We start from the raw sequence: 26,886 nt of genomic DNA, 5'->3' as shown, positions 1-26,886 counted from the left end.
ATACGCATATGATAGGGTATTCAATTTACCTTAGTGAGGAGGGTATATCAAAAGCACTATGAACTCTTTTTTTAATTGATTAATTAACACCAAAACAGGTTCGAGCATACATATATATGTATGTATATCATAGTGATGTTTAATACATTGAGGTATGAGGAACGACGATACCTTCAAGCGAATCGAACAAATAATAAAATTATAAAAAAAATTAAAAAAAAACAAAAACAGGTTCACTCTATTGAACCTTTCTTAAGGTACACATGTCCTTAACACATTTGTACGCGTGCGTGAGTGTGTGTGTGTAGTTACTCAATTAAAACTGTTTGTGCTTACATAATTGTCTCTACAAATTGTGATTTTTAATCAACCGTACAAGACGCACGGAAAAGTTTGATACAAATTGAGGGCAAACAACAACAGCAAAGCAAACGATCATAGGAAAGGTAAGGGCAATACTAATTTATGCCAAAGGCGTTCAAAGGTCACTCAATGTCCTGTTCATACACACGTTTCATTAATGAGTATGAGTATCAACACAAATTTATTGTTGTATATGTATGTGCGTGTTTAAGTGTTCGCTCGCTTATTTGAGGTCATTCGGGTAACTTACAATAGGTCGTTGCAAGTCAGAAGAGGGGTGAGTTACATGCAAATAACCTCAATAAGGAAGCAGAGGAATAAAGTGAAGAAGCAGAGAAAGTCGAAATAGTTAGCGCAAAGAGGGCACTCACTGCGAGACGAGAAGAGAAAAATAATGGAATAATAATGGAGGGGGAAATATTATTGTGGACTTGGGTAAGAAGGTAAAACAATAACAACATCAAAATGCTGGCGGGTCATTTATTGTGTTAAACAATAGTAATTATAACAACAACAAGTATTAATAACATGAAATAATAAATAATTACAATAAATAACACAAAAGTGAGATATAAGAGAGTTTTAATTAGGGTTATGATACAAAAAATTTTATAACCGGTAGTAACTTTGAGAAGTAAAGATCTTTGCTTGCAGTATGGGAATGAAGAACGTGAGAGTAGTCACGACACTGTGGCGTAATGTGGGAGAGCAATGTATATGGTAGAGTTGATATAAGTTAAGTCAGAGAGCAAAACAAAGAATGAAAAGAAAGGAAAGGAACCAAAGAACGAAAAGAAAGGAAAGGAAAGGAGAGAAAAGAAAGGAAAGGAAAGGAAAGGAAGGAAAGGAAAGGAAATGAAAGGAAAAGAAAGGAGAGGAAAGGAAAAGAAAGGAAAGGAAAGGAAATGAAAGGAAAGGAAATGAAAGGAAATGAAAGGAAAGGAAATGAAAGGAAATGAAATGAAAGAAAAGGATAGGAAAGGAAAGGAAAGAAAGGAAAGGAAAGAAAAGGTAAGGTAAGGAAAGGCAATCGAAATCAGATGGCTTGTATCAATTTGTTATCAAAGTTGTTGTTTTAGTTTTTGTAGCGATAAGAACACTCCCGGAAGGCTTTGGGGAGTGTTATCGATGTTGATGGTCGGATGCAGATCCGGTACGTTCCGGTAACAAGCACCTTATAGGTACTAGCCCGACCATTCGGGAACGATTTGATATAAACACATGCAACTTTCTAGGCCATTCCGCCCTGCAACCCCCTAGATCCATCAGGAGTTCGGGGTCGCCAGAGCCTCTTCTATTAATGAAACAGGATTCGCCACGGGTAGGTGGGGTTGACAATTGGGTTCGAGAAGCTATATATTGCGCTGGCAACCCCTTGAGAGTGTTGCGCTACACAACCCCTTAAATCAATTTGGTATTTTAGTCGCCTCTTACTACAGGCGTACTTACCGCAGTTTATACTAAGCCCCCTAATCCGGTAGGGGCTTCTTAAGTGGTAACAGGTTCTTACTGATGAATTATCGGATTGGTATCAGAGTGTTACCAATTTGTTAACAGAAATTTTCCGATTTGTCATCGAAAAGTTATAAAGAAGCTGTCGGTTTTTTCGAAACAAACTGGTACGTTATCAAAATTTATCGATTTGTTTTCGAAAAGTTATTGTTGTTTTAGGAAGAAAAGTTATCGATTTGTTATTACAAGTTATAGATATGTATGCTAACGGTGTGTTTTCGTTTTTTTACAGAAAAGCTATGGATTTATTCTTAAAAAATTTTCGACAAGTTATAGATAATAAATTGTCCTTTTAATATCAAAAGGTAACGATTTGTAATCGGTGTGCTATCGATATTTTATAGATTTGTTATCAAAAAGTGAACGTTTTGCTAGCGAAAAATTATCGATTTTTCATCAATAGTGAATCTATTTGTTACCGAAAAGTTGTCGATTACTTATTGGAAATGTTACCGATTTGCTGTCGACAACTCATAGGTTTGTTAAGAAACGGATATCCCTAAAACTTCAGTAAAATATCGGTGACAACTACCTATCCCATCTGTAATAAGCTATAAAATCGCCGATTACTCGCTCATATTATTTCGATAACAGACCGATAACATCACGATAACAACTCGCTTTCAGTAATGAACTTTCTACTTGTCGTTGTAAACCCGAAAGTACTCCCAGAAGGTTTAGGGTAGTAGCATTTTGGCAGTCCTTTATGATACTGGTACGTTTCGGACTAGCATCTCTGATTATAGAACAACTGCTTCGTCTACAATTTTTCTAACCCTCAAAGCTTCGTATCTTTTTATCTTTTATCGCCTCTTACAACAAGCATTCTTACCGCGAGGATATCCTAAACCCCTTAACCTTCCAGTGGTTAGCATTCATCGATACACCAGCTCTCTCTGCACGAACAGCTTTCGAGTTACAAATCACTATTCTTTGCGGCATCTTCGAGCTTCCATGGGGCTCAGAAATAAAACTTCAAAATCAAAAAGTATTGAACAACGGATTCCACAAGGAGGTGTCCTGACTCAAAAACTGTTTGATTTTTACATATATATTTTCTTTTAACCACTAAAAGAATAAAGTCCATGTGCTGATAAGCTCCGAGCCATCATAGTCAACATAGTCGGCCATCTGTCTGATTCAGCTTTCTGGCCTCGATTAGTTTCACTCTATCACCGACAAAGACAAGGCCACGTAGCAAGAAGAAGAAGGCAAGACCTGAAATCCAACTTCTCCTCTCATAAATTCGTGGAGCCGTTTAAGTACAGAGGCGAAACAGAGCCCTCAATATACAAACACATACCTATCAAAAGAAACAACAAGGAGACCTCATACAAGCTAGCCACCCTGTGAGTTAACGAGATGCTCAACTGAAAGTTTGTTCTGGCTGGTCACCCTACCAGACACACATAACTCCATGACAGTGATATCTGAAAATTCGTAATACTCTCGCTCGATGCGACGTTGCACCATCAGACTGTCACCCTGTTGAAACTACCTAACCTTGTAGCAGAAGAAGAACACCACCTAGCTAGCGAGACTCGAACCCCTTCTACTCAATTTTGGTAAGTATATTGCAAAGGTTAAAAAAATATCCTACCCAGAATGTCGCTGCATGTGGTAGTGGCCAAGTGCCCAAAACAAAAACCATGGTGTATTCCCTATAATGCTTAGATGAGCCTGGGAGATGCATACACATAAAAGTATCTGTGAGGTTTACAAAGATAGCGTCTCACAAAACCAACGTCGGATTTCTGATTCCTAGGGAAAATTAAAGCTGCACAGTGGGAGAAATCTATTTCCAACATTGAACCAACAAAATTTCGAACTCTGAGGATTCTAAGACCATGTCCAATTTTATTTGTAAAAAGCAATTTCCACATCATCCAGCGAAATACAGCGCAGCAGCTACGCTGGCTAGGCCATGTTATGCGAATGAAAGACGATGCTCTGGCCAACAAAGTGTTTCTATCGGAATCCGGGTATGGGAGCGGAGGAATAGGGCGGCCCCCACTCCGCTGGAAGGACCAGGTGGAAAACGATTTAAACTCTCTTGGTGTGACCAATTGGCGCCAGTTGGCAGAGCGAAGAAGCGACGGCCATAACCGTTTAAACGGTTAAGCGCCATTAAGGTAAGTAGGTCCCTCAGCTAAATGCCAAGACAAGCGTGCACCAATTTCTTCAATGCCCAAAGCGCCAATGTTCAGATTGCGGCGGGGGTCATTTTCTAAATAGTATATCGAAGGCGAAAGAGTTTGATCGTTTGCTCCTTTCCAGCTTCATATGAGAAGGCAGTACCTTAGGAAAATATAATCAAGGAATCTGTGGCTATAAGTATATGCTACTAATGGGGTTGAGTGGGGTCTACATTAGGAACCTCTTCAATTGAAAAGATTGTTATTTCCTGCTAGGTTTTTTGTTCAATGGAAGTCCATGCATTACGCTTGAGCATCCTTTATCCTACGCTTGCTGCATCTGTATGGAAGTTGGTTGAGAGTCAAGTCAAATCATAAGATCAGTGCATGATTATTTTTCCTTCATTTTACAGGGAGTGATAGCTTCATCTGCTCCACCAAGGACTTATCCAAGTCGTGCGCAGTCGTATCGGAAATTATATACCTGCAACTTCGCAAGTTTTCAAACAGTTTAAGCTGATAAAGATGCATCTTTTGTGTGGTTACACAATGAACCAACAAATAGTTAAACACAATTTCTAATTTTTCCTTAAAATTTGGGAACCTGCCCCTTCTTCTTCTACTTATTGTATCTATAAAGGAAAGTCTCCCACGGAGGTTTTGGTTGGTTTTGTCAATATTGATGAAACTTTGCTAGATATTGACGCAATACGTTCCGCAAACTAGCACCATTAAGGGCTGACCCTCTTGAAAACGATTTGATATCACCACGCTGTACCTTGTAGGTCATCAAACCGCCTACTTCTGTGAGGAGCATGGGATCGTCAAAGCCTTTTTTTTTCTAAATAAATAGGATTCGCCACTGCTAGGTGAGGTTTAAAGTTGGTGAAAGTTGGTTTAGAGCTGCTGTCAATTGCGCTGGCAATTGAACCTAACTGTTTTATGCCGACTCCGACCTGCGGCTTAATTTCTACTGAGGTCCTTTTCATGACAGAAATAAAGTGGGAGCTTGCCACACTCCGTTTTGCAAAATATTCCAGTCTATTTTTTTTGTTTCATAGCAGACCCGAAACGTTCGGTGGTTTCCGTCATTTACGAGTAAATATATATTTCGACTAAGAATATTTTGTTTCCAGTTGTTATACGCGATGTCTTCTAAAGAACTCTCGCTATCAGCATAAAAGCTCTGCTGGGTATAAAATAGTTTAGGGGCATCTCAAACGAGAGTGTGGCACGCGACCAAAATACAAACAATTCATTCATGAACACGTTTAGTACAACAAAAGAGAAACAAAATAATAAAAAAAGAGAAAGTCAGGTAACATAACAGCAAGCAGAAGCCGAAACAGTATTTTATGCAAAAGAACTTCTAGCTAACCGACTGACCAGCTGGGCAATCAGTCCTCCACACAGCCAGCTGACTCGTTGCCCCAAATTAAAAACTCATCTAAGAAACAGGGCAATGGCATGGACCACGGAAGTTAGTATGAACATTGGAATGATGTCAGACTTGGCTCGTTGAGAATTTGGCGAATTAAAATGAGCGAGAAAATTTGCAAGAGGAAAGTAATGCTTGAAGTAGACTAAATACGGCAAGTGGTAATGTAGAAAGACGCGAAGTAGGCGAATAAGACACAGACAATGGCAGCACCTGAAATCAGTTAAAGCTACTTAAGCATTTTGCCCAAAAATAACAGCAACCACAACACGTACTTAACAGCAATAGCTAATGGTCATTTTCTGCCAGTGGCTAAGTGTGTTGAGGCAGGTCAGTGTTTCGGCAACTGCTGACAGCCCATGGCGGGTGGCTTGAGCTTCGCTGCTGTGGCGTATTGCCAACTAGAATGAAACGCGTTATTGCCTTTTAATATACATACCTCCCATACTTCCCTTAATCAAAGTTTTCTTAAATTTATGAAAAATTCAAAAATGTTTACTTCAACTCAGCTTGTGCGCCTTTAAGTATGCAACATATTTTTTGATTTCTCTTTTTTGCTCATTTAATGCACCCAATTTGAAAAAAAAAAAAAACAACAACACATATATATTGAAGTAGTAACGGAAACGGCGCGTATAGCCAGCGCTTTTATATTTAAAGTAAAACGGAAATGCTGCTGCTGGTAGATTAATTTTTTGCGCCTCAAACTCCTTCATTTCTATGTCCTTTTAACGCAGTGGCGGTGTTCCTTTTGTTTTATGCGCTGAGTCAAAATGATGTGAAATTCAAGCGGACAAAATGGCTATAATAAAATTCATTTTCTTTTTTGTTGTAGTTCTTTGCTAATATTGCCGCTTATTTGTTCGTTTGTGTATCCGTTTTTGCTATGTTGTTGTTGTGTTTTTCTTGCAAAAATTTTACGCAAAGAATTTTTATTGCCTCATTTTGTTTGTAACGCGTTGTTGTTGCCAAATTGCTTGCAACGTCCACGCATTTAAAATGAGTCTTTTTGGTTAAGTGGCCGCGGATATCAAAGATATTTGTCTATGATTTCAAATCTTGGTTGGTTTATTCGCTTTTTGTTGGCCATTTGAATGGCGGTGAAGTGCAAAATGTTGTGCCAACTTGTTGCTTGTGTGTAGTTATAGAATGGTACCACTTTGCATAAATACTTGGATGCCAAAATTAGTTTGGTCTAGTATTTGGGGTTTTGGTTTAAATTGGTTTTTAAAGCTTTAAAGGCTGATTATTGAAAGCACGCAAACAATCGGACGATGTAAGCTTAGGTTAAACTGGCCGGTCCATAAGGACCTCACATAGACTGAATAATTCCGTAGTGTTACCAGAATTTTATTTTAACGATCAAACTGAAAACCCCTATCACAAACCAGAACCTATGTTACAATATAACTCTGGCCTCTTAACAGCTGCATCACTCCTTATAGCTGGAGTCAAAGCCGGGCAAGCGCAGGACATGAGAACAAAACGTGCTAGATCGTTTCCTCCTCCAACCCGCACTTCCTACATCTGCTTTCACTGGCCAAGCCTAATTTAAAGGCATGTGACGCCAAAAGGCAGTGTCCAGTCAGAACACCCGTCATGAGCTTACAGTCCTCTCTTTTTAATGATAGAAGCAACTTTGTTAGTCTAAGGTTATAAGGCTCATGTTGTTGTTGTTGTTGTAGCGATAAGTATACTCCCCGAAGGCCTAGGCGAGTGTTATCGATGTTGATGGTCCTTTGCCGGATGCTGACCCGGTAAGTTTCGGTACCACGCCCGACCATCTCGGGAACGATTTGGTATGACCACATGCGACCTTCTAGACCATCCCGCTCTCCCACCCCCTACATCCATGAGGAGTTCGGGGTCGCCAGATCCTCGGCTGTTAATGAAACAGGATTCGCGACGGATAGGTGAGGTTGACTATTGGGTTTGGAGAAGCTATATATTGCGCTGGCAACCTGAAAGCGTGGCGCTACACAACCCCTTGAACCTATTTGGTATTTTAGTCGCCTGTTATGACAGGCATACCTACCGCGGGTATATTCTAACCCCCTAACCCGCTGGGGGAGCTCCTCCACATAATCACACCTTTCCCGCTTTGTCGATCATGTGCACCTCTCGCCTTCTCTTAATGTCGGCCCAATGTATTTGGGAGGTCTACGGAGCAAGCTTCAAGCGATGCGGCCTTTTTAGCTAGTTCATCTGCTTTTTCATTTCCATCTATTCCCTATCTATCGCCCTGGGACCCAATATAGATGTCTTCTTCTCCCTGTCCCGATTCTTTCCAGAGACACTCTTACAGACTTTTAGATGATGTGCTATGCGAGATTATTGCCTTGATTGCTGCTTGGCTGTCAATAGAAAATTTAACACGGTTACAGTTTAACCGCGTAGATTTACCAGTGTTTCTACTGCTTTGGTTATGGCTAATACTTCCGCTTGGAAAACGCTACAGTGATCTGGCCTATTGTAGGATCTGTTTATTTCCGGATCAGCACAGTATACCGCAGACCCTTCTCGTTCCACTACTTACGAACCATCTGTGTACACATGTATCGCCTCGCCCTCCATTTGAGCACCCTTGCGTCAAACATCCACCTCTATTGTGGCTTCAAGATCTCTCTCGAAGCGCAGATAGGCAATTACGGTTTATCGATTTGTTATATAAGTTGTATGAATTCGATATTGGTTACTTGAGTGACAACTTATCGGTTTGTTATCGAAAAATAATCGATTTATTACCGAAAATTTATCAGTTATTTGTTATAAAAAACTGAATGCTATCAAAAAGTTATAAGTATTCTATGAGAAAATTATAGATATGTTATCGAAAATTATAGATATATCATCGTTCCCGAGCTGCTCGGGCTAGTACATTAATGGTACTTGTTATCGAAACGTGACGGATGTGCATCCGGCAAAGTACCAACAACAGCGGCAGCACTCCCCTAGACCTTTGGTAAGTGTCCTACAACAACAGCAACAACATTACACCATCCAACTTTCCTTATATTTTTGCATTAAAGGCACGAACACTGCTTATGAGCATCATCAAAGACAACCAAACGAGCGTACCGATGTTTTGAAGATGGCGTATACGCACAATCTCCCTTTGGCAGATTTTACTGTTTCGATTATGAGGTAAAAGAATTGATTCGCCAATTGCTCCGTCAAAGCTCAACAAAACAGATAAGGCGGCTTAATTTTTGAAGGTAAAAAATTATCTTCTTAAGTTCATATACGAAATCAAATGGTTTATTCCATACTAATAAGACAGTATCTGGTTATACGAATGTACTACACCCAGCACTCACTGATGCCATTCACAATGGAACAATTTTCTCCGGCTGAGACTATGGGAAGTTACTATGTACGCCATGCTAACGTAGCTTAACCTGTCTTAGTCTAAATGCTAGATATCGTTACTATTCCCGTCCCTAAATCCGATTTAGGATTAGTATCATTAAGTATTACAATAAGCAAATTTTATAATTACGCAACACCCATACAAGTTAGTATTGGAAAAGATTATTTTCTTTTTCGGGTTCTTTCAAAAAGCTTTTAGTTGAAAAATCTATTCATTTTCATTTTGGTGACATGTACGAGAGGTATATACACACTTCTTTGGCATTCGCTCAGTTATTTGTGATATAAGCAACCCCAAACATAGCCATCAACTCCACCTGTGTCGCATACAAATCAACCAATTCCGATGCTGCTGTTGCACATACATTACATACCCCAAACCTTCTTCTAAAAATAGAGCTTTTTATCAATACGATTCAATTTCCGGTAAACACAATGCGATACTTTTTGTAACAATGGATTTTTCCTCGTTTTCTTTTTGTGTGCATTACAATTTTTTTTTACTGTTTTAAAACTTTTATTTTTTTATATTTTTATTACCATCGTATTTATAGTATCCAAATGTCATTTTTTATATCACATTCTCAACATTTATATATAATTTTCTCTCTCATCCTGTCACAATGCCAACACGACATATATATTAGTTGGTTCTTAGTCGTATGTATGTGTGCGTGTGCTTAAATGCTTAGCAGCGCCCAACGCTGGGCTCCATATTCAACCAATGAAAATTGTTGTAACTGTTACAGTGCTTTGAGCGCTTCACGGTTTCAATCTAATGCCAATTTCATGTATTTGCATATATTTATTTATATATGTGCATGTAAATACCCGTGTATGTCAGTATGTGTGTCCGTTGACAGATTGTAAAGAAAAAGTTTTTCCGTATATACTCGTACATACCCTTACCGTTACCACCCACATCGCATAATAATTCTTTTTATATGAATCGCATGTATTGCCTTGCCCACATGTTTGTATTAGTGCATTTGAATGTGAGTTTGCAAAAGGAGCTGTGTATGTAGTTGAAAGAAAAAGCGGAAAAACGAAAAAAGGCAAAAATGTAAGCTGAATGAAAAACGGTTAAAATCAATTGAATTTCATATATATTTTTTCAATTTCCTATTACAAGCAGTGTTGCCAGAGGTTTTTATTTAGCTTCAAGTCGACGATTTTTATAAACTGTTTTTAATTTCAAATATGCACTGGATAATGCTCACACTCCTCGGAGGTTTTGGGGGGTGTTATCAATGTTGATGATCCTTTGCCGGATATAGATTCGCTAGGTCTTCGTAACAAGCAACATTAAGGTACAACCCCGACCATCTCGAGAAGGATTTAATTTGACCACATTGAACCTGTTGGACCATCCCGCCCCGCACCTCCTACTATCATGACGAACTTGAGGTCGCTAGAGCATCGACTGGTAAATAAACAGTATTCTGCACGGGTAGGTGAGGTTAACATTTGTGCTGGAGAAGCTATAAATACAAGGCTACACGGCCCCTTGAATGATTTGGGTATTTTAGTCACCTCATACGACAGGCGTACTTGCCACGAGAGTGTATTCTAAACCCCCTAACCCGCTGGGAGGAGTTATTTCACACTCTACACTCTTTAAATAAAGTTAGGTTACGGTGAGAGCCCATACCTGTGGAATATTTTTTTCCATGCATGCTCTCATAGAGTGCCGGAAGGAGGTAAACGCGTTCAACCAGATACTTCATAATAAGTCAGATGGATAAATGATCTGAGCTCCCATACGAACAAAACAAGAGCTAAAAATCCATATTTCTTACCTCCTAAAAACCATCGCAAAATTTTGAACTCATATATCTGAATCGTCTTCTCTGCAATGTCTGACATCGGCGTGATAATTCGACTAATCTTTCTCTTCATACTAAGACTTCCACAGAATATAGGATAGTGACCTTTGGTGACGCCCTTTATTTGCTGCTAATTTGTTTTGTTTTAATAGGTGAAGTTTGTCGCTTAGGCTTAGTTAAGACTCAGTCAATCCAGGGTCAAGCAGAAATCCTACAAGCCCCCACCACAACATCCACGGCTTAAGGTGTTAAGAAGGAAGCAGCTATCAGTACCAAGAAAGTGAAAGAGCAAGGTAGCTCAGAATACTGTTACGAATGTTAGCAACACTAAGTGATACTCACATCCCTAGTCTTATGCTAAGTAAATGAGTCACAACAACAATAAAGCAGACAGTTACTTGCATCTACATAACCGAATAAATCATTATGTCTACACATATGTACGTACACGCAGCAGAGAAGATATGCACAAACACATGCAGATATCTGAGATGCTCCCAAAAGTATGCAATTGTAATTGTGGAAGTGTCGCTCACAAATACAAGCATATGAGCATATGAGAAACTATATACGTGCATCTGACTAAGTAAATTCTGGAAGCGCCTAGAAGATGCCACGAGGAAATCACAGTATATAAAAGCACCAGCGGTAGAGGCGCTACAAGCAGTTTCAGTTAAGCACGCTATCTGTCGGGCAATAGATCAGTTTCATTTAAGCTATCAGTCAGCTTGGTTATTAAGCAAGTTGCAAAGTATAAGTGTTATTGTGAAGTACTTTAATAAAGACCATTTTTCCATTATTCAATATTGGAGTTATTTATTCAACAGTTTAGTGATTCGAACTTAGCAGAAGATTGCAAATAAGAGGATTTGCAGTAAATTCGTTACAATACGTTAGAAGGGTCATTGTCAGAGATTACCTCAACAAGGAGATGATTTGCAACCGGCCAACATTAGTATCATTGCCAAAAAATCAAAGAGGCAAGCGAAGGATGACCAGTGCTATGATAGCAATCTTTCCCCTCAACCAGTCAGTAGGAATATGACAGGAAGCAAGCTAATTTATTGTATGCTGTCTCAGTTATGATGAGTTGTAATAGTTGTTGTTGACTGCCTGTTCATGTACTATATGAAGTATAATTTCAGAAACAAGTAAAATAATGAGGCTACATTAAGTGTCGTAACGCTACGTTATTAGTTTGAGAAGAAAACTAGTTCCTTTCCAAATCAAACATGTCTAAAAGTACCTTGAGGACATAGTTCGTTGCCCTCGTTTGATGCACAAATTTCCTCAGGCATGAGCCCAATCGTGATCGTATGGAGCTCCATTTTTATTTATTCCATAATCGTAATTAACCATCATCAAAAAATGCATTAGCTTCAATATTGCTGTGTTCGGTATCCAGAAAAGGGCGATATGGTGGATGCCAGCGACATTTGGAACCCCCATATGCGTTTTTCTTTTTTTATAAATTTGGATTCTATAGATTTTAGGGGAGCCTGGTGGATCGCACAATTTGTCCTTGAGGATTTTCTGTAATCTAGCCAAACTTTCAATGGCATAGACCAATGCCTGGCATATACTGGAGGACTGTACGCTTGAATTATTAGTAGATGGATTGAATACAGACCAATTCCAATACCATGGTACTGAGTCGTTAGCGTGTGCGACTACTTTCTTTACTTTCACTCTGCAGATGTCGAGGATTTTGTTAACAACCAGCATTCAAAGGGGAGGTGAGAGCGTGCCTTTCTGAGGGGTACCTCTGCTAGCCATTTGTGCTGACGGCCCTTTTTCTGATCATAGAATAAGTTCGTGTTAGTATAGATCCATTACATGTTTTCCATTTTGCAATTTGGTCGAAATAGTTTTTCCCCCAATTCTTTTGACTCAAATTTTTAAATTGTACACATTTATATTTTAACCTCGCAGTTGTACCGGTATTAAAATATATCCCTCTGTAACATCTTCCTTTTATGTCACTTTATATAGGATGTATGCTTTCCTAAGCTGCATCCAAAAACCTTATCACGGTTTGATATAAACTATTTCGTCCTATCCAAAGCTACATACTTTGGTGCGCCCCACGTTGGGCGTCAAATTTTTTCTGTGTGTAAAATTTCGTAGTGATGTATATACAAAAGATAGCCGCTCCGAAATGGGTTCAGTTTACTATGACTCAATGGCTAAAATTTATATAACTATACCAAGTTCCAACCAAACCCAAACTCCGAGTTTTCCAGTTTTGAGAGACTGCTAAGATATGTTCAAAAATTTCGAGAGAGGTGTCAAAATACGCGATCGAACTTCAGAATCAATAATTTGAAAACAAATGCTAAAATTTGGTAAAATTGTATTTGGCTTTGGTGGAAACGTAGTATAAGGTTTCTTTAAGATGTCAATAAGAGAAAGTTTTTTAAATTTTTTTTTTTTGATTTGCAAATCTTTGATTGAAAACTCTTTTCCTAAAAACTTAAGACTTTATAGTCTAAGAGCCCGTGACTGCCAGACCTTCGCCATTTTATAAAAGTTGAAATTTCGTCAGTGCATACTTCCAACTCAAGCAGGATCGTTGGTCTATTATAAAACTTGAGTCGTAGTGGCTTTAACAAATATCGTGCAAAAATTTTGCAGAAAAATAGACCTTTCTTTCGTCATTTTATAAAGACTGATTTTCATATATGATCTAAGTCACGATATAAGAAGCAACTAGCCTCATTGCTACACACTTTCCATAGTGGCTTTGTCCACCCAGACACTTTTTGTAAGGCAAAACTGTACTTTTTCATAAAATCAAAGCTGAAAATTTTTTACGGCAAACAAAATTTCAAAAGTTTTTTTTTAAAGATTTTGTATTCGAATTTCAGTATAAAATTACTTCGAGGTTCTTTGAAGTTTAGAAGGATTAAAAGTGTCTGGCTAATCAAAGCCACTGCGGAAAGTGGCTGGAAATAAGGCTAGTGGCTTCTTATATTGTGAGGAAGACCATATATAAAAATCAGTCCTTATAAAATGACGAAAGAAAGGTCTATTTTTCTGCAAAATTTTTGCACGATATCTCTTAAAGCTACTATGACTCAAGTTTTATAATAGACCAACAATCCCGCTTCAGTTGGAAGTATGCACTGGCGAAATTTCAACTTTTATAAAATGACGAAGGTCTGGCAGTCACGGGCTCTTGCTCCATTAAGACTACATCCACTGGCAACGCTGTTTAACACCACCCTCTTGCCTTTCTTGCGCTCGTCGACCCAGCTATTGCACTTGGTTCTGTTATGCGCAATCTAACTCGTTCAGTTCGCTGCTCTGCGATTCGTCTGCTTCATTTCGATTAGTTTCCTTTCGGTTGAGTTGTTGGGTTCACTTTTGGGTTTATTTTAAAACTTTTAGCATTGATTAATTTAAATTTAGATCCTTTTTGTTTGCGATTTTATATCCTTTTTCCCTTCTCTATTTTTGCCGTCATCTTTGTATTTTTTCAATCATTTAATTTTTTTGATCCGAAATTTTGTATACCCTATTGTGCGTTTGTCACATACAGTGGGGCGCAATACACAGTGTCCTGGACGTTAATCTTGAATTTTCATTAATCAATGTCATAGGATAGGTAGCTTTTCTTGCAGGAATCGGGCTTTCAACCAGATCAATATCAATATTTAGGTTATTGAAGGATTGTGTAGATGTTTTCCAGATGCGAAACCGTCATATATGCGATATGGGGCAACAACCTAGACATGGTGCTCTAGATTTACACTACGGTTATCAAATCTAGGCGGCCACCGTGGTGTGATGGTAGCGTGCTCCGCCTATCACACCGTACGCCCTGGGTTCAACTCCCAGGCAAAGCAACATCAAAATTTTAGAAATAAGATTTTTCAATTAGAAGAAAATTTTTCTAAGCGGGGTCGCCCCTCGGCAGTGTTTGGCAAGCACTCCGGGTGTATTTCTGCCATGAAAAGCTCTCAGTGAAAACTCATCTGCTTTGCAGATGCCGTTCGGAGTCGGCATAAAACATGTAGGTCCCGTCCGGCCAATTTGTAGGGAAAATAAAGAGGAGCACGACGCAAATTGGAAGAGAAGCTCGGCCTTAGATCTCTTCGGAGGTTATCGCGCCTTACATTTATTTATTTTATATCAAATCTACCGTCATCTATTGTGTCTCAAGCGCCGCCATATTACGTAAAACTTACGCTTACTAGATCAAAGGACACCGATCTCTTGTTTTGACACAAAAATTTTAAGCTGGATTACCAAAAATGAACGCGTGGGTAAGTCCAGGGTTTGGTGAGGGTTCTCCTTAGACACAGTTTACGTTAGGTTGGGTTGAGCGGTCGCAGTGCAGTTAAAGTTCAATTTTTTACATCAGTAATGTTATCACATTACCTAATTGTGAAACGGATTCGTAGTTATTTAGTGAATTGCTACGTGGCAACGTTACAATTACTGATAAGACAGACATCGGTCTTTGATAATTCCTCTGAAGTTTCGAATACCACCTGGCCGCGATATTTGCGCCTCATCCTAGCGAAAGCTAAATAGCTGAGCAGAAAATGTTTGTGTCAATCCACCTCGTCGTCCCCCAGTCAACGCAGCAGAATCTTAAAGTCTCTAATAGCAGACACGTTCAGCCCGGAAAGTATCAGCATGACAGCTGTCAGGGATGTCCTAATTCCCTGGCACCCGGAAAATTGCTATCAAAATTCATTCGATGCCACACCAAGTGTGGTGAAGCAATCCTTGAGAGCCCTCAAACTCAATGTAGCAGAGCTTAGTGTTTTGACAGCAGCCTTCCTTAGTAGATACTAAATTGCTTAATTTTTAAAGCGGGATATCATCTCAACTACTGCATGTCTAATAGCGGTGAGCTGCACCCTGATGACGCTGAAATGTCAGGGCATCCGAAATTTCAGGTTGATACCGACCTCCTGATTTTAATCTCCTTGAAGAGAAAGTGGGGGACAGTTACACAAAGCTACAGTTTCGAGCTACAGGTTTAATGACTACCTCCGAACTGGTGCTAATGCGGATGCAGAGGAGGAAATTGCCATTTCGTAAAACATCAATATGTGAAAAGTGTCGACTGAAAGCACTGCGAGGGATAGCAGCAGCTCCTCAATGCGATAGCTCTGCGCTAGTTCGGAATTAGTGTGATTCACTTTTAGGGCTATACTACCAGGAAATAAGTCGACCCCGGTCAGCCATATGATACACGATGATAAGTGGGTACATATTCAGCATTGTTTTTAGTGCCCGTGCAGGTCTTTTACGAAAGGCCTGCTTATTTCAGCCATCACCAATCATTGCGCCATTTCGATTCTCAGCCACCATGTCAAAACCTTATACAGCTCATGTACATATTGCAGTGCATGGCAACTGAAGTCTATCTTGCCCTTTGTTTACATTAAGCTCCCATTGAGGGCTAACTAGAGCCAGCTCCGGTTTACTAGTATTGAAAGCTACTCCTGGTACGGTCGGGAGACCAGATGTCCCTGTACAATGTCCATCAGTGTATCTACAATTTTCCCCTTGGGACGGACTACCAGGTTGTTAGCATAACCTACCACTTTTCAGCTCCTGCTCTCAACATAGTGAAGCAGGTCGTTCCAAACCACTATTCAAAGCAGGGACAAAAGAAATTCTCATTGTGGCGTACTCTTTTCGCTTTTCGAATATTAATCAACTAAATATCTTTACATACACATTACTTCTGAGTGAACTCTGCTCAAACGATTCACATTTCGGTCCGTTTTCTTTCTATCTTTCCGGGAAATAATCCGGGGGCCGACATTTTCTACATAAGTCACCTATGGTGCGATTTTCTTGCAATTTGGTACAGGGAAACTTCCTTGGCAAGGTTATTATCTCAAAAACTGTTGTGATAAATCGCATTCAGAAGAAAGATAGGAAAGGAAAGAAATTGGGACCTGGAAATGGAAATAAAACTTTAGAAAGTGCGAGGGAAAGATATGAAGAAAAGGGGGCCAAAGAACAGACACAGATGAAGAAAAATAAATAAAGGTTGAGGGAGCGGAACGAAAATGGGAGTAGAAGAAAAAAAGTGAAGAGCAAGATACGGAGTAGAGGGAGGGATCAAACATTGAGAGGAGGAGGGAGAGACAATACGGTACAGCATTTTTTGCTGAACCGTTAATATAAATGTACCACTGTTTACTGAAATAGCGATAAGAACACTCCTCGGAGGTTTTTGAGAGTGTTATCGATGTTGATTGTCCTTTGACGGATGCAAATACGGGACGTTCTGAAAACAACCACCTCTAAGGTACTAGCCTGAACATCTCGGGAACGATTTGGTATGTCCTCATGAAACCTTGTAGCCCATAACGCCCATCCACCTCCTAGATCAATGAGGAAATTGGGTTCGCCATAGCCTCGGCTGCTAAAGAAACAGAAGAAGGTGAGGTTGGCAATTGGATTGGAGAAGCTATAAATTGCGCTGGCAACCCCTTAAAAGGGTTGCCCTGCAAAATCTCTTGAATCAGTATAGTATTTAACTCTTACGACAGGCATTCCAGCCGCGGGTATATTCTAAGGCCCCTAACCCTCTGGGGATAAAGTAGATACATTCGAATTTAAAAACTATACCGGCGTTAGTTTCATGTCGTTTTGTAGACGGTTATAAAAAGAAGGATATTGAAGTCGGTCGGTCAGGTGAAGCAGGATTTTATGTTTGGTCTAAATATTCTGTATATGAGGAATTGAAGTGAGGACGGTATAGCGAGTGGGAATGGAAGAGAGAATAATAATGAAACTGGAAGTGTGAGAGTGAGCGGTAGTGGGTCTAGGATTGGAAATGGGAATGGTAAATGTAAGTTGGATTGTAAGGGGTATTGGAAGTGGGAGTGAGAATAGGAGTTGGAGTCGTAAAAGGAATGGGAGTGGAGCTGGGATCAGAAGTGGATATGTTTTTGGGAATGGGAGGGGCATAAAAGGAATAAGGAATGGACTTTTTTACGTGTATATACCTCTACATTTGCGGGTAAAAACGCTTATCATCACTTATGTAATGTTTAAGAGACCCATATAGCGGAAATTATTGCAGACGCGCGTTAGTGGTTAAATAACTGGCTACAAAACGGGTTGTGCTTAATAGCAGAGACACGCACCTTTGTTGGTCATAGTGTATAACCTATCACTGTATAACCTATCGGTTGCAATGAATACTGAACATACACATTTTCGGTCATAGAAGTGGAAAATAGTGTAGATATAAAATGAAAGAACAAATTTCAGTTGCAACTGAGTATAAGGTAAACTCAATTTTAGCAGTACTAATATCCTGCCGAACACTTTCATAAGTGTACATAAAGTTATGCGCTTGGCAGTCCATATAACGTTTAAGTGCATATGTATATACATGTAAAACACAGCTAATTATTATAAGATAAATAGAAGATAAAGTAGAAAAAATGGCATAGAGAGTGAAAAGGAGAAGCAAGGCCGGATATTTTAATTATTTAGTAATACTTCCTACTGGTTATAAATATATCGGACGTGCTTCCAGTTTATGTGCTCTTTTTACTACTACCATTCTATATTACATACACATTTTCCCATTATCCATTTTTTATACTCAGTGTGCTTTGCACACAAAGTATATTAACTATTATTGGATAACTGTTGGCTGTACAGGTATAAAGGAATCGAGATAGATATAGACTTCCATATATCAAAATCATCAGTGTCGATAAAAAATTTGATTAAGCCATGTCCGTCCGTCCGTCCGTCCGTATGTCTGTTAACACGATAACTTGAGTAAATATTGAGATATCTTCACCATATTTGGTACACGAGCTTATATGGACCCAGAATAGATTGGTATTGAAAATGAGCGAAATCGGATGATAACCACGACCACTTTTTATATATATAACATTTTGGAAAACACAAAAAACCTGATTATTTAGTAAATAATACACCTATAATGTAGAAATTTGACGTGTGGACTGACATTGCGACTCTTGATAAAAATTTGGAAATTTTTTTAAAATGGGCGTGGCACTGCCCGCTTGTGATAAGACCAATTTTACAAATATTACTAATCATAAATCAAAAATCGTTTAACCTATCGTAACAAAATTCGGCAGAGAGTTTGCCTTTACTATAAGGAATGCTTTAAAGAAAAATTAACGAAATCGGTTAAGGACCACGCCCACTTGTATATAAAAGATTTTTAAAAGGGTCGTGGACGAATAAAATAAGCTATATCTTTGCAAAAAAAAGCTATATATCAATGGTATTTCATTTCCCAAGTTGATTTCTAACAATAAATATGAAAAACTTCAAATCTCGCAAAATGGGCGCCCCTTTTATGACTAAGCAATCTTCTATGTTTCGGGAGCCATAACTCGAAGAAAAACGAACGGATCGTAATAAAATTAAAAAAAAAAAAAATAAATGTAAGGCGCGATAACCTCCGAAGAGATCTAAGGCCGAGCTTCTCTTCCAATTTGCGTCGTGCTCCTCTTGATTTTCCTTACAAATTGGCCGGACGGGACCTACATGTTTTATGCCGACTCCGAACGGCATCTGCAAGGCAGATGAGTTTTCACTGAGAGCTTTTCATGGCAGAAATACACCCGGAGCGCTTACCAAACACTGCCGAGGGGCGACCCCGCTTGGAAAAATTTTCTTCTAATTGAAAAACCTTATTTCTAAAATTTTTATGTTGCTTTGCCCGGGGTGCGAACCCAGGGCATAAGGTGTGATAGGCGGAGCACGCTACCATCACACCACGGTGGCCGCCGTCGTAATAAAATTGGGTACACAAATTTTGCTTATAGCAAAAAATATTTCTAGTAAAAATGGACGGGATCGGTTAAAGACCACGGTAACTTAGATATAAAACAAGTAAGGAAGGTTAAGTTCGGGTGTAACCGAACATTACATACTCAGTTGAGAGCTATGGTGACAACATAAGGGAAAATAACCATGTAGGAAAATGAACCGAGGGAAACCCTGGAATGTGTTTGTATGAAATGTGTATCAAATGAAAGGCATTAAAGAGTATTTTATGAGGGAGTGGGCCATAGTTCTATAGGTGGACGCCATTTAGGGATATAGCCATAAAGGTGGATCAGGGTTGACTCTAGAATGCGTTTGTACAATATGGGTATCAAATGAAAGGTGTTAATGAGTATTTTAAAAGGAAGTAATCCTTAGTTCCATAGGTGGACGCCGTTTCGAGATATCGCCACAAAGGTGGACCAGGGGCGACCCTAGAATTTGTTTGTACAATATGGGCATCAAACGAATGGTGTTAATGAGTATTTTAAAAGGGAGTGGGCCTTAGTTCTATAGGTGGATGCCGTTTCGAAATATCGCCATATAGGTGGACCAGGGGTGACTCTAGAATGTGTTTGTACGATATGGGTATCAAATTAAAGGTATTAATGAGGGTTTTAAAAGGGAGTGGTGGTTGTTGTATAGGTGGTCGCATTTTCGAGATATCGCCATAAAGGTGGACCAGGGGTGACCCTAGAATTTGTTTGTACAATATGGGTATCAAATGAAAGGTGTTAATGAGAGTCTTAAAAGGGAGTGGTGTGAAGGCGTTTTCCAGATATCGACCAAAATGTGGACCAGGGTGACCCAGAACATCATCAGTTGGATACCGCTAATTTATTTATATATGTAATACCTGTCAAGATTTTAAGGGTTTTTTATTTCGCCCTGCAGAAATTTTTCATTTTCTTCTACTTAATATGGTAGGTGCCACAACCATTTTATAAAGTTTTTTCTAAAGTTATATTTCGCGTCAATAAAACAATCCAATTACCTTACCATGTTTCATCCCTTTTTTCGTATTTGGTATAGAATTGTGGCATTTTTTTAATTTTTCGTAATTTTCGATATCGAAAAGGTGGGCGTGGTCATAGTCGGATTTCGTTCATTTTTCATACCAAGATAAAGTGAGTTCAAGTAAGCACGTGAACTAAGTTCATTAAAGATATGTCGATTTTTGCTCAAGTTATCGTGTTAACGGCCATGCGGAAGGACAGACGGACGACTGTGTATAAAAACTGGGCGTGGCATCAACCGAATTCGCCCATTTTCACAGAAAACATTTAATGTCATAAAATCTATGCCCCTACCAAATTTCAAAAGGATTGGTTAATTTTTGTTCGACTTATGGCGTTAAAAGTATCCTAGACAAATTAAATGAAAAAGGGCGGAGCCACGCCCATTTTGAAATTTTCTTTTATTTTTGTATTTTGTTGCACCATATCATTATTGGAGTTGAATTTTGACATAATTTACTTATATACTGTAAAGATATTCAATTTTTTGTTAAAATTTTACTTTAAAAAATTTTTTTTTTTTAAAGTGGGCGTGGTCCTTCTCTGATTTTGCTAATTTTTATTAAGCGTACATATAGTAATAGGAGTAACGTTCCTGCCAAATTTTATCATGATATCTTCAACGACTGCCAAATTACAGCTTGCAAAATTTTAAATTACCTTCTTTTAAAAGTGGGCGGTGCCACGCCCATTGTCCAAAAGTTTACTAATTTTCTATTCTTCGTCATAAATTCAACTCATCTACCAAGTTTCGTCGCTTTAGCTGTCTTCTGTAATGAATTATCGCACTTTTTCGGTTTTTCGAAATTTTCGATATCGAAAAAGTGGGCGTGGTTATAGTCCGATATCGTTCATTTTAAATAGCGATCTTAGATAAGTGCTCAGAAACCTACATACCAAATTTCATCAAGATACCTCAAAATTTACTCAAGTTATCGTGTTAACGGACGGACGGACGGACGGACATGGCTCAATCAAATTTTTTTTCGATCCTGATTATTTTGATATATGGAAGTCTATATCTATCTCAGTTCCTTTATATATGTACAACCAACCGTTATCCAATCAAACTTAATATACTCTGTGAGCTCTGCTCAACTGAGTATAACAAGTTTAAAAGGGTCGTATACTAGAATAATAAGCTATAACTTAGCAAAAAATAGTTTTGAATCAATGATATTTCACTTATCAAGCTTTGCTGTAAGAGGAAATGGGGAGAAATTTTTTTTAAACGGGCGGTGTCACGTTTTATGTAGAAAAGTAATTTATCTGAAATTAAATGTACAATTGAAGCGCACGCTGAGTATATAATGTTCCGTTACACCCGAACTTCGACACCTTTACTTGTTCAATATTGCATTTGCTTCTTGCTTTGCGCGTCGCATTTTCCATGCCAATTGTTTTATTTTCAATTTAAAAAGTTTTCGCGCATTTTTCGATTGATGGGTGTGGCAATGGATGTACGCTTCGAATTTCAGTTAAATGTTATATTCAAATATGGACTATGCATGTATGTATGTATGTATGTTTGTTTGTTATCAACTATTGTTACGCTACGAAAAATGTTCAATTTAGCATTGATACAATTTGAGTTTTACGCATTTTAATTAAAAGTATTTTGTTTTTGTTAACTGAAAACTTTTTTGTGCGCCAATTGTAAATTTTACAGCTGTTGCGATGTTATATAAGATTCTTAAACGATTCTTTGCTTAGGAGGAATTCAAATTTTGCTAAATAAAAGTTTAAAATTGGCTAACAAACAAATTGATTTACAATTCAAATTAATTAATTTTATACTCAAACCTAAATATCTGCATATTTATCAAAAAAAAAAAAGGGTTAAAGAGAATCCGTTTCAATGCAAATATTTTGAAAAAATTTGAATTTCGATTTATCGTTTTTATACCTTTCATGAACATGAAATGGTATATTAACTTTGGTCGGCTTGAACGCAAACTAGTCCCTATCATAGAAGATTTCATGAAAATATCATTTCGATCGGAGCTATATATAATATATATCCCATACAACCGATCGTTCAGATAGAAAGATTTTTGGCCATTTCTCCCTTAGTTTCCAATATAAAAACGTGAAACTTGGTGATATATATTCTAATATATTATAGAAGATTTCCTGTAAAAATCATTTCGATCGGAGCTATATATAACATATATCCCATACAACCGATTGTTCAGATAAGGGGGTTTTTGCCATTTTTTATTTTATATTTATCTTAAAAATCGTTTAGGTATGTACATCTGTTCACTATATATTTCTTATCTTATACATCTGATTATTTGGAGATCACGAACGGGATAAGATTATTGCTCAGCCCCATTCATGAAATATATGAAGTCTTCGGCACAGCCGAAGACAGTCCCGTCCTTACTTGTTTCTTATTCTCTTCGTGCCTTTAGCAAACCAACCAGCATTCTGGCTGTTAGGAGAAAGATTGCCCTATTGCGGCTACCGCTTCGAAAATGGTATAATTTAGTATATTTCAGAATCTATCTTTATATAAATTTTCCACAGGAAAAATCGTCAGCTCCTTTATTAAATGCACCGTTTGGCCGTTTTAGATCAAATGTGCACCAATTTATAGGAAGTAGAGTTCAAGAGGATGATTTTGCTATGAAGGAGGCGTGGCATCTGATATATATAACAAAATATGAAAACTAAAAACATCTGAGAATGTAATCCCAGGGCAATGAAGACAGATGCTCAACATCGATGTTATATTAATGCAGCGAATTGAGAAAAATTGGAAAAGGGGCTGTGGTACCTCCCATACAAATTTATCTTTCCATATCACACATCTCTTGAATTTCTTAACTTACATTACTGAAACTTATAATAGATGCCAAAAAGGGCTTGTAATCTCCAAAATTACATACGTGTAAACAGCAACGCTAAGACCAAAAAGAGAATCTTTCGCGTACATGTAGTCAGTAGCTAAGAGCGTGAAAGAAATGGAAATAGTCACACATCATATAATCATCAGCTAAGAGAGAAGATGCCATTTCTCACGCATACACATGTATATATGCCCTATCCAATGTGAAATGCCAAGAAGAGAAATAAATTAGCAACTATGCGAGACGGATGTTCGCGAAAAGTCTAGCCCCTAAAAGAAGCAGGCGAATGAGGCAACAGAGTATATAAAAGCAGCGCAAGCTGGGAAGTAGGGAATCTGTTTGATTTTAACATGCCATAAGTGAAGTTTGCCAGTAAATTAAGTGTAAAGTACCTACTACCACCATAGTAGTGTTGTAAATAATGAACATTTTGTTATACTGAATATTTTAGTTATTTTTTGGACAGTTGAACGATTCGAACAACAACAAAAAGGGAGCATTGTCAGGTGTTTGCTAAAGTTCGTTACAGTATTTTAACTTCATTCTAGCTTAGCCCATTCACATGGTTAAACCTATTTTATTAAGTTATTCGCCGATTTCAAGAAAATTGCATCATCAGTTCGTACGTGGAAAATTCTGTACAAAGATCTGATCTACCAAAAAGGCGTGGTTTGTGAAATTTGGTTTAGACCACTCAGCATAAACAAAGTGTTGTACAGAAAAGTAAAAGTTACTAGAAAGGGACTATTACGAGAAAGGACATGTTCCATGCCTAGAAATCTCCATGCACACTCAAATTTGCCCTCATCTAAGAAATTATATTGGTCGAATTTTCGGATAATACTAGTTTTTTTTTTTTAAGTGTAATATCTCGCTTGTATATGGAATTCTGAAGTGAAGCGTTTTCAGTTAAGCGCAGAGGTTAGGTTAGGTTGAACTAGTCGGTCAATAAAGACCTCACAAAAGCTGAAGGTGTCCATAGTGTTAACAGAATTTATTTGACGCCCAAGCGGAAGAACCTTAACCAGGTGCCAGAACATATGTTATAGAATAACTCCTTCCTCTTGACTTATACTAGAAGCTTTCTAGTATCAAGCTTAATTGTTGCCGCGAGATCTGCAACTGTGCCGCCCCTTATAGCTGAATCCTTGACCTGGCGAGCGCAGGACATGAACACAGAACATGCTCAACCAACTGTTTTTGCAGCTCGCGCTTTCTAAATCTGCTGTTACTCACGAGGTCTAACTTATAAGCATATGACGCCAGTAGGTAGTGTCCAGCTAGTATGCTATATAGTTAGCCTTCAGTGTTCTATCTTCAGAGATATGACCTACTTTGTTAGTCTTATGTCGTAGGCTTTGCACATAATCCTAGATATTTTGGAGCTCCGTGCTTTTGACCACGCCTTTCCTACTTGTTGGGTCATATGCAACTCCTGTTTTCTTTTGATTCCTCGCAAAGGGATTAGGATGTCTATCGTCGATTTAGCGAGTATTGCACCCTCCTTGCCAACTCATCGGCCTTTTTGTTATTTTCTATTCCTTTACTAACCGTTATATTTAAGTGAAAAAAGAAACGCGACTTTGGGGATTGTGACGGGAATGAAATTGCCTGGAGGTTTAAAGTGGTCATGTAAATCGTTCCCGAGATGGTCGGCCTAGCACCTTAGTGGTGCTTTCTTAACGGAGCGTGCCGGATCTATATTCGGCAAAGGACCATCAACAGCGATAACACTCCCCACTTATGGTCACCACCTCTTACGCCTTCAACATTGTAAATGTAAAAAGTTATTTTTTGTAGTTTCCCCAGTCACAAAATTTAAATAATTTATCGACTTGTCGAAACTCATACAATTACTTTATACTTTGCAACTTTTAAGCATTCTTAGAAGATTTCACTATTCAATATTTCACTCAAAGAACCCTGCGATAAGTGCGCTTATAAGTTACCACTAGTTTATAACATGAAACATAGAAGAAGCAATAGTTTTTGATTATATATTCAAAAAGTCGCCTATCTAAGTGCTTAAGCCTAAAAACAAATAACGGCGGAACTATAAGTTACTTTGAGAAACTGTCAATCAATGGCAAAGAGAGAAACAAGGAAATATCAAGCGCTTAAATAGTAAAGGGCTAACTTGTAATAAAAAGTACCAAAAGGAACGAACAGTAAGGACATCGCATAAATAAAGTATGCACGAACAAAGCTAAAACGCCAAAAAGTATACTTTAAATATTTAATTATAAGCACACTCAACGCTTTGCGCTGATAATCTTTGTTGTATTTGCAGCAGAAAATGCTTAGTACTTGCCAACATAAATATTTGAAACAGCAAGCAACAACAGAAAAGTGCTTAAAATATAGCAATATTTTTCTTTTTAAGCGCCTTAAAGTAGGCAACACGCAGCAAACTTTGGTCAATCGATTTGCTTGTTTTGCGTAAAACTTGCGGCAGACTTTTGTAAAATTTTCAACTTCTGCTTACGCACAGCTTTGCTGCGTTTTTTTTTATATATATACTTTTCTTTTGTTTTATAATTTTTGTTTTTTATTACAACTTCACAGGGTCATTTGTGTACTTAAATATCTTGCTTTATCTAACGCGCGTCTGGTCAAGCGCGCGCGTTCTACTCGAGTTTTGCTAATTTAATTTGGCCACAAAGCGCATTATTACACCGTCAGCGACATCATCGTCTGGTGGTGAAGTGGGTCAACACTGGTCATTGACATGCTAGCGCGCGCTGTAGACATTGGCTTGCAACGCTACCCCATGCGCTCTTCTACACACACACACAAACATTATGTTCAGCACTCTTGCGTAGTTTTGCGCGCTCGGCCAACGCGCCCATTAACATTGTTACGCGCGCGGGAATTTCCTGTAATAATTCTTGTTTTACTTTGTTTTTTCTTCTTTATTATTATTCTTGCTATACAAACTTTGTTCCCTTCTTTTTGCCTATATTCTGTGTTCTTTCTTACTTTTTTCGCGCTTTTTTTGTTGTATTTTTATTCTTGTATAAGTTTATTACTTTAAGATTTCGCCTTGACTTTGACCATAATTCCAGCGTAATTTTTTTTTTTCATTCTTGCTCACACTTTTGAGACTTTTTAACTTTAATAAGGGAGGGTGCGCGCGTAGTTGGCGAGGGAGGCGCGTTGCGTAAAGTTACGTTACTCTAAATTTTTGCACTAAAAGCAAAAGTGCGTTGTCTTGTTCAGCGCGCTCGGTTATTTAAGGCTCATTGTTTTTTTTTTACTTTTATTTACTTTGTCTTCGTAGTTTTCACATGGCCTTGCACCTCGCGCTCGTATGCTTCTAGCGCCAGACAGCGCGTTTTGTCGCCAATTGCAGCGTCTACAGTTTGACGCAACGCAAGCCTTGGGCGCAAACTACGTGCCTTAATGACCAATTTCCGTTTTCCCTAAAGGTTAATGGCCAGTCGGCATTATGCTTTAGAAGCGTAACAACGAATTATGGCAAAAAACTGAAACTACTAAACTGTTGCAGTTCGCATTTTCTTTAAACACTTTCGTCTACTTTTTCACTTTTCATAGTTTTTCTTGGTATTT

Source organism: Eurosta solidaginis, chromosome 3 (genome assembly GCF_040869045.1).
Source record: "Eurosta solidaginis isolate ZX-2024a chromosome 3, ASM4086904v1, whole genome shotgun sequence".
Classification (NCBI taxonomy): Eukaryota; Metazoa; Arthropoda; class Insecta; order Diptera; family Tephritidae; genus Eurosta; species Eurosta solidaginis.
Note: the sequence above shows the minus strand (reverse complement) of the source record.